Raw genomic sequence first — 11836 nt, 5'->3', positions numbered from 1 at the left:
GGAACTTAGTGTCTAGCCCAGGCTGGCTTGGAACTTACTATGTATTCCTGACAGGCCTCAAAACCATGGCAGTCCTTGTGCCATAGCATCCCAAGTGTTAAGATTAGAAGTGGGAATCTTCACACCTGGCTCTTTGACTGTTTTTAAGTGTATAGTTAGTGCTTGTAAATGGACCTATATTGAAATTTCCTGCTTTGTTGGCACTGCTCTGGTGAGCTCTGTGAAGCCATCCAAAGCTAAAATGTGGTATTTCATTATGGCTTTTATTGGGATCATATGACCACTGTGCTTTCGACAAATTAAACATTAAACTATCTGGAGGTGAGAAACTGGCTTGGATGTCAATTACTTTGTCACCAGTAGCAATGATTTTCGGAAGAACTTGATCCTCAATAGGTCTGTAGCTAAGTAAATGGAATTCCTGTTGTATACCCAATGCTTGCCTTAGCAGCCTACACTCTGACCATCACAACATAATGCTTGGATGGCAGCAGAAGTTGGATTCAGATGAGTCTCCTCTCTTCCTTTCCTTTGTCCACATGAACTATGTTCTCTGGTCACCAACTTGGTCCAGATAAAATGTCACCTGCCCCCAATAACAAAGTTTCGGCAAGAGTTGATCATTGCTCTAGTCCTAAGGGTAGTGGTGCTTATCCACTCTCTCCTAATTGAAATGAAAATTTCCCCTCTGGTGCCTAACAAAGGTTAAAAGGTCCAGGAAGCTCATGAAACTTAAAGGATACAGTAAATACACAAGACTCAGGAAGACCAGTCTTATGTGGGCCTTTGGATGATACAGCTGCCCAAGTTCTTATTTTTGTGTGTGATGCGTATGCATGTTTGTTTGTGTAAGTGCATGCATGCAAGAGTTGTCAGAAGACAGCCTCAGTTGTCACCCTTGCCTTCTACCTTGCTTGCGTTAGGAGTTGTTGTTGTTGTTGTTTACCACTCTGTACACCAGGCTAGCTTTTGAGCTACCAGAGATTCTTCTGCCTCTGCTTTCCATCTTACTGAAGAACACTGGCATTTACACTCAGACTGAAGAAGTGAACTGAGCTAGTTTTGCTTGTGGTGAACAGTTTATCCACTTAGCCATCTCCCAGTTGTATTTACTTTTAGATTGTAGTTTTATTTATATGAATTTATGTGTGTCTCTGTGTGTCATAAGTATGTGGGTGTCCAATGACATCAGATCCCTTGGATCTGGAGTTAGAGATGGTTGTGAATCCTTGCCATGGAGTTAGAGATGGTTGTGAATCCTTGCCATGGAGTTAGAGATGGTTGTGAATCCATGCCATGGAGTTAGAGATGGTTGTGAATCCTTGCCATGAGTGCTGGGAACTGAACTCATGTCCACTAGAAGAACAGCAAATGCTGTTAACTACTGAGCCATCTCTTTAGCCTTCTCCAATTCTTATATCCACCTTTTTATGCAACTGGAATCTTGATCAATTTTAATGTGTTGTAGAGTTGAAACCTTTTCCCCATTAAGCCACCTCCCATATTTTTGCCCCTAGTCCTCCTATTTGCCCTACGTATCTCCTATTCCATTTTCTGTCTCTGAAAACACCATTATTCCAGGGACCTTGTGTGAGTGCTACCATTTAGCGTGTGTGTGTGTGTGTGGGGGGGATAGTTTTGTTTTTGTTTGTTTGTTTTGTTTTTCGAGACAGGGTTTCTCTGTATAGCCCTGGCTGTCCTGGAACTCACTTTGTAGACCAGGCTGGCCTCGAACTCAGAAATCTGCCTGCCTCTGCCTCCCAAGTGCTGGGATTAAAGGTGTGCACCACCACCGCCTGGCTAGTATGTATATTCTATGACTTGTTTAATTCATTTAGTATACTTTCTTTAGAAAGGCTTATCATGTCATCACTTGCTGATTTATATATTTGTAGCTAGAGCTTGAAACATGGGTCTCATAGCTGCTAATAAGCACTCTATCACTAACCTATACCCTCAACCTTCTTGCTGTCATTTTACTTCAAATTTCTGCTTATATTTTCTAAAAATTGCACAGCTAGCATGAACAACTTGAAAATAGTCTTTAAAGGCACATGAAACATTGAAAGGCCTAGATGATTAGGGCCACATCGTGCCACATGGCTTTGAAGACCATATTATGGAATTTACTGTCAGTGTTGAGCTTTGGAGCTTGAAAGGTGATGCTCTAGGATGCATTCAGAGAGGAGAAGGAAAGATGTCTACCCACTTGTGATCTGGAGACTGTCTTGAAGCCTATTTTCTACAAAGTGTGTTGTCTTGAAAGTCCTGGGAAGCAGCATGTGGCTCTAGGGAAAGATGCTTTCTGCTCGATGCAGAGAAGCAAGTGGTCCTTGGGCATTCTATAGAAATGAATTTATAGTTCTTGGTGATGGCATGACTTTAGAGCATGAGAGACATATGTAAGGTGGGTTGTAGGATTTGGACTTAGGCAATAGATAACATGGGCAGCTGTGCCAGTCACTCAATGAAACTGATGTGGGACCTAGGACTGGCATTTGACTATGAGACATTGGAAAGTGGCTCAAGAGGAGGGAGCAGAGCCTAGATACACATTTAATAAATTTAATCATGGAGAGGAGGGACATAAAACAGCAGGACTGAGATGAAGAAGTGAAATCAAAAGATGGCTTTCTATTTTAAAATGGAAAATGTTAAAAATAGATGGAATGATATTCCTCAAATTGATCTACAGATTCCACTCAATCCCATTAAAATCTCAGCAGCCTTCTTGTGTGGACATGGGCAGGATGCTCTTAAAATTCACATGGAAATTCAAGGGAGCCTAAATAACCAAGCAGACTTGCCAAACAGGAGAAAAGTCAGTGGATTCCCAGTTCTCAGTTTTGAAACTTACTATAACAGTAATGAAGACAGAGAATTCCCCCCCCCACCCCCCCTAGGACAATGTGTAGGATTAGGATTCCAGAGAAAGGGATGGGCTAGGGCCAGGCTGGGCCACTGTCATTGCCATTCTCCCTCTGCTGAGCTTGGCCAGGTGGAAAGATGGAAATCTTGATGGGGTCTGGCAAATGCAGACTGGGATTCTCCATGCAGGCCTGCTTATAAACACAGAAGGGACACCTATGGCTAACACTGCACCTCACAATGTGATAGCTTTGCTTTTTTTTTTTTTTTTTTTTGCCTCTGAGGTTGTGTGGGCTCCATTGGGCTCTCTGTGTAAATTGCACTGGGTTCTGCCCAGGTTGGCTCATGGGGGCTATAAGCAACCCAGGCTTCAGGTAAGTACATTTGTACTGCCTAATGAGCTGTCTTATAGTGACAGTCTACTGCTACAAGCTTGAGGCATAATGAGGAAAAACAACCATACTTAGTCATTTATTTAGTATGTGGGAGAGTGTTTGTGTGTAGAGGGGACAATGTACATGCGTGTGAGATGCCCATGTATGTGAAGGCCAGTGGTAAACCTTGGTTTACATTCCTCAGGAACCAGGGTCTCTAACTGGCATGAAATTCACCCAAGTAGTTTAGACTGGTTGCATGTTGAGCTCAGAAGTGTTCCCATCCCAAGGTTCTTCTTGTTTGCAAGGCAGCCATCAACCTTTATCTCAGATTAAAACAAGTGGATTGGACCTAGTGATTTCTGAGGTGTATCTTCTCTGCCAGACTCGGATTTGGAAATGTTCACATAAGAAGCACAGCCAGATGCAACTTCCCACTCCTCCTTAGAACTTACACAGAAAGCCACTGCTCCTTATACCAGCTGCATGAGAAGGAGATGCATTTTTGTGCATTGATTTCCCAGGCTTTTGTCAGAACAGAAGGATCTAAATGTTCATCAGGTGGGGATAAGTTTAGATAAGAACATGGCTTTGTTGTCTCTTTGTTGTCCTGTAAGTTATAGTCAATTTAGTTGGCTCTACTTAACACCAGATATGACAATAAGGATAGTTAATTCCTGTGCATCAGATATTTTGATAAACACTTTATGTAAAATGACCAGTTAACTCCTCATGCTAGTCCACTTTAGTGGACTATCTGTTGTCGTATTCATTTTACAGAAAATGAAATTTAAGGACTTCAGCCCTTAAATTGTATTAGTGTTTTTTTGTGTGTGTATTCATGTATATGTGCACATATGTGTGAACATGTCTGTGAGTGTATAAGTGAGAAGTTGGTGTTGGTGTCATCCTTACTATTTGAGACAGTCTCTCAATGAAGGCAGTCTTCTGATTGGCTAGACTGTATGGCCAAAAAATCCTTGGAAGTTGGTACTATAGCCCCAAGAGCAGCATGCCTCAAGCCATAGGACTGTGCTTATACCTCAAGCATTCTAACATCTCAAGACAAAGCTTGTGCATGTGGTTTTATTTCCATTATGTATATTCCACCTTTTGTAGAGGGACAGTCAATCTGGTATGACACTATCTTTTGAGACATAGGTCTCCTGTGTGGGATCAAGTGGTTGCTTATGGACACCTAAGCAGTGACTAGATACCTCATGTTTTGTATCTCAGTGGCCATTTCCACTTCTGCTACCTAATTATTCTTTTTAAATTAATTTATTTTGAGTGCAAGAGTCTTTTGATTTATATACATGTACAGTATTCATGCCTGGTGCCTGTGGAATCAAAAAGAGAGGGCTTTGGAACTGCAGCTACAGAATTCTATGAGCCATCATGTGGGTGCTGAGTACTGAACCTAGATCATCTGCAAGAGCAGCTCTTAGCTGCTGAGTCTTCTCTCCAGTCCCCATGCTGTCTAATTATTAGACACTGTGGCCAATGGGCCCTCATTTTAAAGAAAGGGCATATGATCTCTAAGGCCCTGGGATAGTACCTGGAGACAGCCACCCCACCAGTCTTTGTTGAGATGTAGATGATTACAGAACATAAAATCCACCATTTCAATATCTATACTTCAATGTTTTCAATGGACTCATGATGCCATGCAGTGATCCATTTGGTGCCAGAAAATTTCTGCTGCTCTAAAGTGAAACCTCATGCCCGTTAGCAGTCCAGTCCCTTCACCTCCAGCCCCAGGCACCCACTCCACTTGCCTTTTGCTCTCAGCTCTGACTCCCATGCAGGAGGTTCTCTTTGTGGGCATTCAGTACATATTTGTGATTGCGTCTGTGAACATCCATCGTAAACATGTTATTTTCTGTGTAGAAATGAAGAATGAGACGCTCCTTTTAATTACACACTCATCAGTGAAGTGACGTTTACAATTTGTACAAATCCTTCCAAGACATTGGAAATCAAACAGCCTGCTATATAGGATGCTATGATGTTTCCTGGCAATATACAAAAAGACTTTCAGCCCTGGTGCCTGTATTTGAACAATGCCATGTTTACCAGTGTTCCCCCTCCCTAGCAGAAATTGGAGCATGGGGTGCTCTATGCATACTTGAAATCAGCTAGCAGATCCAATCCTCAGTGGCCACTGCAGTTGAACTGATGATGGAGCTGACTCTTGGCTTCTAGTGAACCACTGCCTTCCTGTCATTATTGTCCTCTCCGAGAGTGGTTTAAATTTATTCATGAAACTAGTTGGAGCTCAGGTGGTGACAGAAAAATGCATTTAGTAATCAGAATAAGAGGCAAGCTATTTTCACATTCCTTATCAATGCACAGTGCCTAACTAACCCAGAGGATATTAATTGCTCAGCATGCTTTGAGGTGGAGAAGTGTACATTTATCGAGACAATGTGTTCAGGTCTGGATTGAGTACCATGAGTTAGAATGCTGCACACATTTCAGGTAGCATCCCTGGTTTGTTCTGGACTTCTGTGGCATGAAGCCTGGACACAACGCTTACTTGTTTGCACCAAAAATGATGAATTATTTTCACCAGAAACATTTGGGGATTTGATCATGCATACCAGTAGCTTTGTCCTATGAACTACCCATGAGCAGTTTTCAGGTACGTTCCCATGGAAATCACAGAAGTGTGAATTGATTTTCATGACCTACAGTCTTACCTTTTGTTTTGTGGCCCCAGAGGTCTTCTGTCCAGGGAACTAGGGACTCAAGGCTTTGCTAGCATCTCTGCAGGTGAGGCCTTTAGTGTTTGATGGTGAACATGTTGTCTTAGGGTTTTACTGCTGTGAACAGACACCATGACCAAGGCAAGTCTTATAAAAAAAAAAAAACCCAACATTTAATTGGGGCTGGCTTACAGGGTCAGAGGTTCAGTCCATTATCATCAAGGTGGGAGCATGGCAGTATCCAGGCAGGCATGGCATAGGCAGAACTGAGAGTTCTACATCTTCATCCAAAGGCTGCTAGTGGAAGACTGACTTCCAGGCAACTAGGGTGACGATCTTAAGCCCACACCCACAGTGACACACCTACTCCAGCCAGGTCACACCTATTCCAACAAGGCCACACCTCCAAATGGTGCCACTCCCTTATCCAAGAATATACAAACCATTACACATGTATTATATATGATTCATTTCAGGGGCCAAGTTTAGTTTGTTTTTAAATGTGTGTGGGTGGGTGTGGGTATATGGGTATTCACGTGTGTGTGCCTGTGAAAATATGTGCATTGTGGAGGTCAGAGGTCAACTTCAGGTATCATTCCTCAGGAGATGCATACCTTACTTTCTTAGACAGTCTCTGGCTGTGATCCAGGGTTCACCAATTAGGCTAGGTTGGCTGGTCAGCAGGCCCCAGGGATCCATCTGTTTCTGCTCCCCAGTCCTGGAGTGATAAGCTTGTACCTCGATGTCTGGCTCTTTTCTATGGAATCTGGAGAGTTAAAACTTAGCCTCTCATGCTTGGAGAGCAAACATGTTGTTGACTGAGCCATCTTCCTTGAGTCTAAGTGATCAAGAACTATGCCACAGGCAAAATATCTGGCACAAATTTGTTCCCCAATGTCAGATTCTGATTATTTTACTTATGTATTTATTTTAAAATTTCAAATTTATTTTATGAGCATTGGTGTTTGTCTGCATTCATGTCTGTATGAGGGTGGTGGATCCCCGGTAACTGTGTCACAAACAGCTTTGAGCCACTATGTGGGTGCTAGGAATTGAACCTGGGTCTTCTGGAAGAGCAGTCAGTGCCCTAAACGTCTAAGCCAACAATGAACAAGTCTGTCTCTACTTTGTGCCCTTGGAGTTGTTTTGACACAGACACTAGTCCAGATGCCAGGCAAGTGAGTTGCATCATGGCTTTCATGAACACATTTAAGTACAGTTTTATGGAATCTCCATTAAGGCAGACACATCTAGCTTTACCAAACTAAGATGTCTGTAGTGTTCTTTCTTTCTTTCTTTCTTTTTTTTTTTTTTGTTTTTCGAGACAGGGTTTCTCTGTGTAGCCCTGGCTGTCCTGGAACTCACTCTGTAGACCAGGCTGGCCTCAAACTCAGAAATTCGCCTGCCTCTGCCTCCCAAGTGCTGGGATTAAAGGCGTGCGCCACCACGCCTGGCTTTTTTTTTTTTTTTTTGTAGTGTTCTTCTTATTCACTTCTACAGAAAATAGTCATGATTTAGAAATGTGAAAACTGAAGCAGTTCAGCTATTTATTCAATTAGGATTTATACTGAGCTCTCCTTCAGAAAACATGGTAACTGCTTATATGTACAAATCAAAGAGGCAGAATAGAAACTATCCTTAAAGAGCAAGTGTGTGTGTGTGTGTGTGTGTGTGTGTGTGTGTGTGTGTGTGTGTGTGTGTATGTGTGTGTTTTGGCTGTCACTGGCCACATGAGAGCTGCTTTTTTTTTTTTTTTTCGAGATGAGCTCTGCTTATGTCCCAATATTACCTCTGAAATCCTTCGCAGAAAGGTGGTCCAGCAACCTCTGAAATTCTTAGCCAATCAGCAGGCAGGAAACACACCTCTCTGTAGAGGTGAATTTGCCCTCAGTCTAAACCCCAAATGGCTTTTCACCAAGTCATAGTCAGCACTATCCACTGGTAATTGAGGGAAGGGGAAAGACTAGTAATGGGAGAAAACACTTGCCTAAACATTAGCTGATGGTTGACTTATTTTATGTAGTGAGTGGCTGCCATGTTGACAGGGCATGCATGTAGAAGATGCATTTACCTGGAAGAGGGTGCTTTCAGGATGAACAAAGTAAAGTGGGCAGGAACAACGGAGGCAAGAATGATTAATTAATCAAGCCCAAATGCAAGGCTGCTTAAGGGCCCATCAAGTAGTCTCTCCAGGATCACATAATTCCATCAAGTCTTTGGCAGGTGCTGGCATACAGCCAGTTCATGGCATCATGGCTAACAAGGGCTCATTTTGCATTGTTTTACAGCCTTCCCACACCACTCCTGGTAAGTCAGGTTGCAATGGAAGGTCAAGTTTAATTTTCTCTCCCCAAAAGAAACAGTGCTAGAGGACAGGCCGTGGCTATCCTGGTGTGTTGGATAGAACCAGCACTTTATTCAGTAGACCCTTTCAAGGACACACACAAGTTCACAGGGAACGTGTCTAAAATTCGTCTCTATCTTTGACTTTGAAGAAGACCACTTCAAACAGGTGTTATCAGCTTGTGGTGCGGTTTTCTTATTCAATTCTTAGTGGCCTTCTGCAGTGGATGAAGTAACTTTTCTGTTGAATGCTGGAACACTGCCCTCTCAGATCCCAGAGCTTATGAGTTGTGAACTAGGCCTAAGATGACTGCTTTCAGCTGCTTTCTAAAGAGCATATGGGATGCCTCCTGGCAGCCCAGGCAGAGTTGAGTTAGAGCACGGGTGAGCAGCATCAGTGTGATACCCTTTGCTATATGTGGTGTATTGTGAGGACATCTGTGCCTGTTTGGGTTTTAGCTGTGCTGGGTTGTAGGTATGTGTTGTCTTATGGTGCTGAAAATGAAACCCAGGGCTTCATGCATGTTTCTTAAGGGCCACACTATTGGATTACATTCTTACCCTAGTTGTAGAATTTGAAGAAATCTTAATAGATCAGGATTGACCTTGAGGGTATGTGCTTCATTCAGAGATGGTTGGTGTCTGTTGAGTTCAAAGTCAATAAGGTATTAATTATTAAATATTACAAAATTCTGTCTTATTGCTCTTAACCCCTTACCTAATGACACATGGCCAGATATATCAGGAGTTGGTAAGGGAATGGCCAGTTCTACATGTTATTGGCTCAAAATACTGTTGTGGACTGTGTACCTTTGTTGTTGGGTGGTAAAGTAGGAGTGTTAAAAGAAGAGAAGACTCAGTGGAATGATAGACTTATGGTTTAGGAGACACTGATACAGAACCTTGAATTATTGTAAGAAAAGGACATGGACATGATTACAATTAAAAAAATAAAAAAAGAAAAGAAAAGAAAAGAAAAGAAAAGAAAAGAAAAGAAAAGAAAAGAAAAAAGAAAGCAGGCCGTAACCATGACAGGAAATAGTTCCTTCCTCTTGATTCCTGTTCTTTTTTTTTTTTTTTTTTTTTTGGTTTTTTCGAGACAGGGTTTCTCTGTATAGCCTTGGCTGTCCTGGAACTCACTCTGTAGACCAGGCTGGCCTCGAACTCAGAAATCCGCCTGCCTCTGCCTCCCGAGTGCTGGGATTAAAGGCGTGCGCCACCACGCATGGCTTGATTCCTGTTCTTAATTCCCTAGACATAACCTGTATTAGCAGCTTCCATGTGTGAACTTCTAGAACATTTTTATGGTTGAAGATTTAGATGCACACACACACACACACACACACACACACACACACACACACACACGGAAGAACAATTCTCTGTCTCTTGCTGGATTTCAGAACATATTCCATGTCAGTATATAGGCATTCCCCATCTTTTCTAGCACAGTGATGCAGTAAGTCATTGTGTGGAAGAGCTGTCTGTCACCCAGCTGGTCTTCTCTGATGACCACTGCTCTGCCTGTATTTGTTTTTAGTGTTGTAAGCAGAGCTACAATAGAGATCTTTGTGCACTCTGCTTTATGTACATGTTACTATTTTTTAAAAAATACATATTTAGAAGTGGCATGATTAAGTTGAAAATGCATATATAAAATATTTAAATGTTGAAATAACTACAGACTTCTAGAACCTTGTAAATACCATATGAAGAGTTTGGTTCACGTACTCAAATCTCTTTGGTGTACATTGGTTACCTGATGTGCTGGCTGCCCCAGTCTCAGCACACTGGATTATACTTCCAACAGTACTTGGGATGATTCCTATTTGACAATGGGGAAAGGTGTTTTTAATATGTTGTTTTATTTGGTTGAAGAACTGTGCCTTTGTGTCTATCAGAAAATGTGTCCCATGGGTTGGTCTTGGAAGGTTACATGTTTCTGTGAATTCAACCATTTCTTCTGTGGGCTCCAGAAATGGCCTGGCAGTTAAGAACACTGAGTGCTTCTCCACAGGATCTGGGTTTGATTCCTAACACCCACATGGCAGATCACAATCATCTTTAACTCCAGTTCTAGAGGATTTGACACCCTCTTCTGGCCTCTGAAGGCACTGCATGCATGCCATGCATATACACCCCAAAACACAAACACACACACACACACACACACACACACACACACACACACACACACTACATCTCAATCATGTCCTTTAGATTACCCGCTTTTTTGAAAAATAGATGTTCATAGCAGGCATTTAAGATCATTTGTATTTTTGTGATAGCAGCTGCATTGTCTCCTTTTTTATTTCTGAATTTGTTTGGGTTTTCTCTCATTTTGATTTTTTACTGTAAATAAAACAAACAAACCTCAGGTATTTAAGGCCAGACACATATACATAGGAAATTTGAAGCCAGCCTGGACTACATGAATAGACTCTGGATCCCACTGATTCAACCAGTCAGAGCTTCAGGGATTCTTATCCCTATGTCTCCAGGGCTGGGATTAGAAGCTCATGCCACCAAGTGCTACTTTTCCTAGGGTGGCTAGGGATGCAAACTCGTGTTCTTACACTCACACAACAGGCACTTCATCCACAGAGCTATCTTTGCAACCAGCCTGATTTTCTACTTTCTATTTTATTTCCATTCTGACCTTAAATTTTAAAAAACCATATTTTGCTCTACTTGGCTTTTCCTTTGTTCTATTTTCTAGCTTTCTGAGGTGTAACATGAGGGCTGGTGTGATGGAGGCTTTTCTGTCAGGGCTGCTTTCAGTTTGAGTATATCATGTTTCCATTTGACCTTGTCTCGGGCTGGGATTAGAAGCTCATGCCACCAAGTGCTACTTTTGGTTTCCCTCTTAATATTTTTTGTTGACTTACTGATTGTTGAGAAGATTGTTGTTTAATTTCTACATGTTTGTGAGCTATCTCTTATTATTCAGTTTTAGTTTCATGCTGTTGTAGTCAGAAAAGAGACTTGATATGATCCTACTCTTCTGTAATCACTGCTGGGATGTGCTTTGTGCATTAACACATGATCTGTGATATACCTGTGTGTGCATTTGCAAAGAATGGTCTGTAAATACTTGTAAAACCCACTGTTTTCTTGGTATGTTTAGATTATCCATTTGATGATGGAAGTTTCCTATTACTGTGTTACATTCTTTGTTCATATCTGTTAATGATTGACATATCTGTTTGGGTGCCTAATGATGGAGGCATGATATATATCACACGCATTTTGACTTGTTGATAAAGTAGCCCCTTTGAATTATGTAATGATCTGCTTCTTTCTATCATGTTGGAGCGTTTGACTTCTGGCCTGTTTTTTTCCTGGTATAAGTATAGTTACTTTTGATTTTTGTTTTCCATTTGCATTCCCATCCCCTTATTTTTTAAATGACAAAAACCATATCAAGAGTATATTGTAGGAGCCAGGTGTGGTGGCGCACGCCTTTAATCCCAGCACTTGGGAGGCAGAGGCAGGCGGATTTCTGAGTTCGAGGCCAGCCTGGTCTACAAAGTGAGTTCAGGC

General features: G+C 41.8%; 1 protein-coding gene across 4 annotated transcripts in view; it reads left to right on the top strand.

Annotated features, from left to right (window-relative positions):
- The window catches only part of Cd99l2 (CD99 molecule like 2), a 68757-nt gene that overhangs the window by 28402 nt on the left and 28519 nt on the right, over positions 1 to 11836 (top strand). The window lies entirely within an intron of this gene.

Source organism: Mus pahari, chromosome X (genome assembly GCF_900095145.1).
Source record: "Mus pahari chromosome X, PAHARI_EIJ_v1.1, whole genome shotgun sequence".
In the NCBI taxonomy this organism is placed as follows: domain Eukaryota; kingdom Metazoa; phylum Chordata; class Mammalia; order Rodentia; family Muridae; genus Mus; species Mus pahari.
Note: the sequence above shows the minus strand (reverse complement) of the source record. Positions and strands in the feature narration are given on the sequence as shown.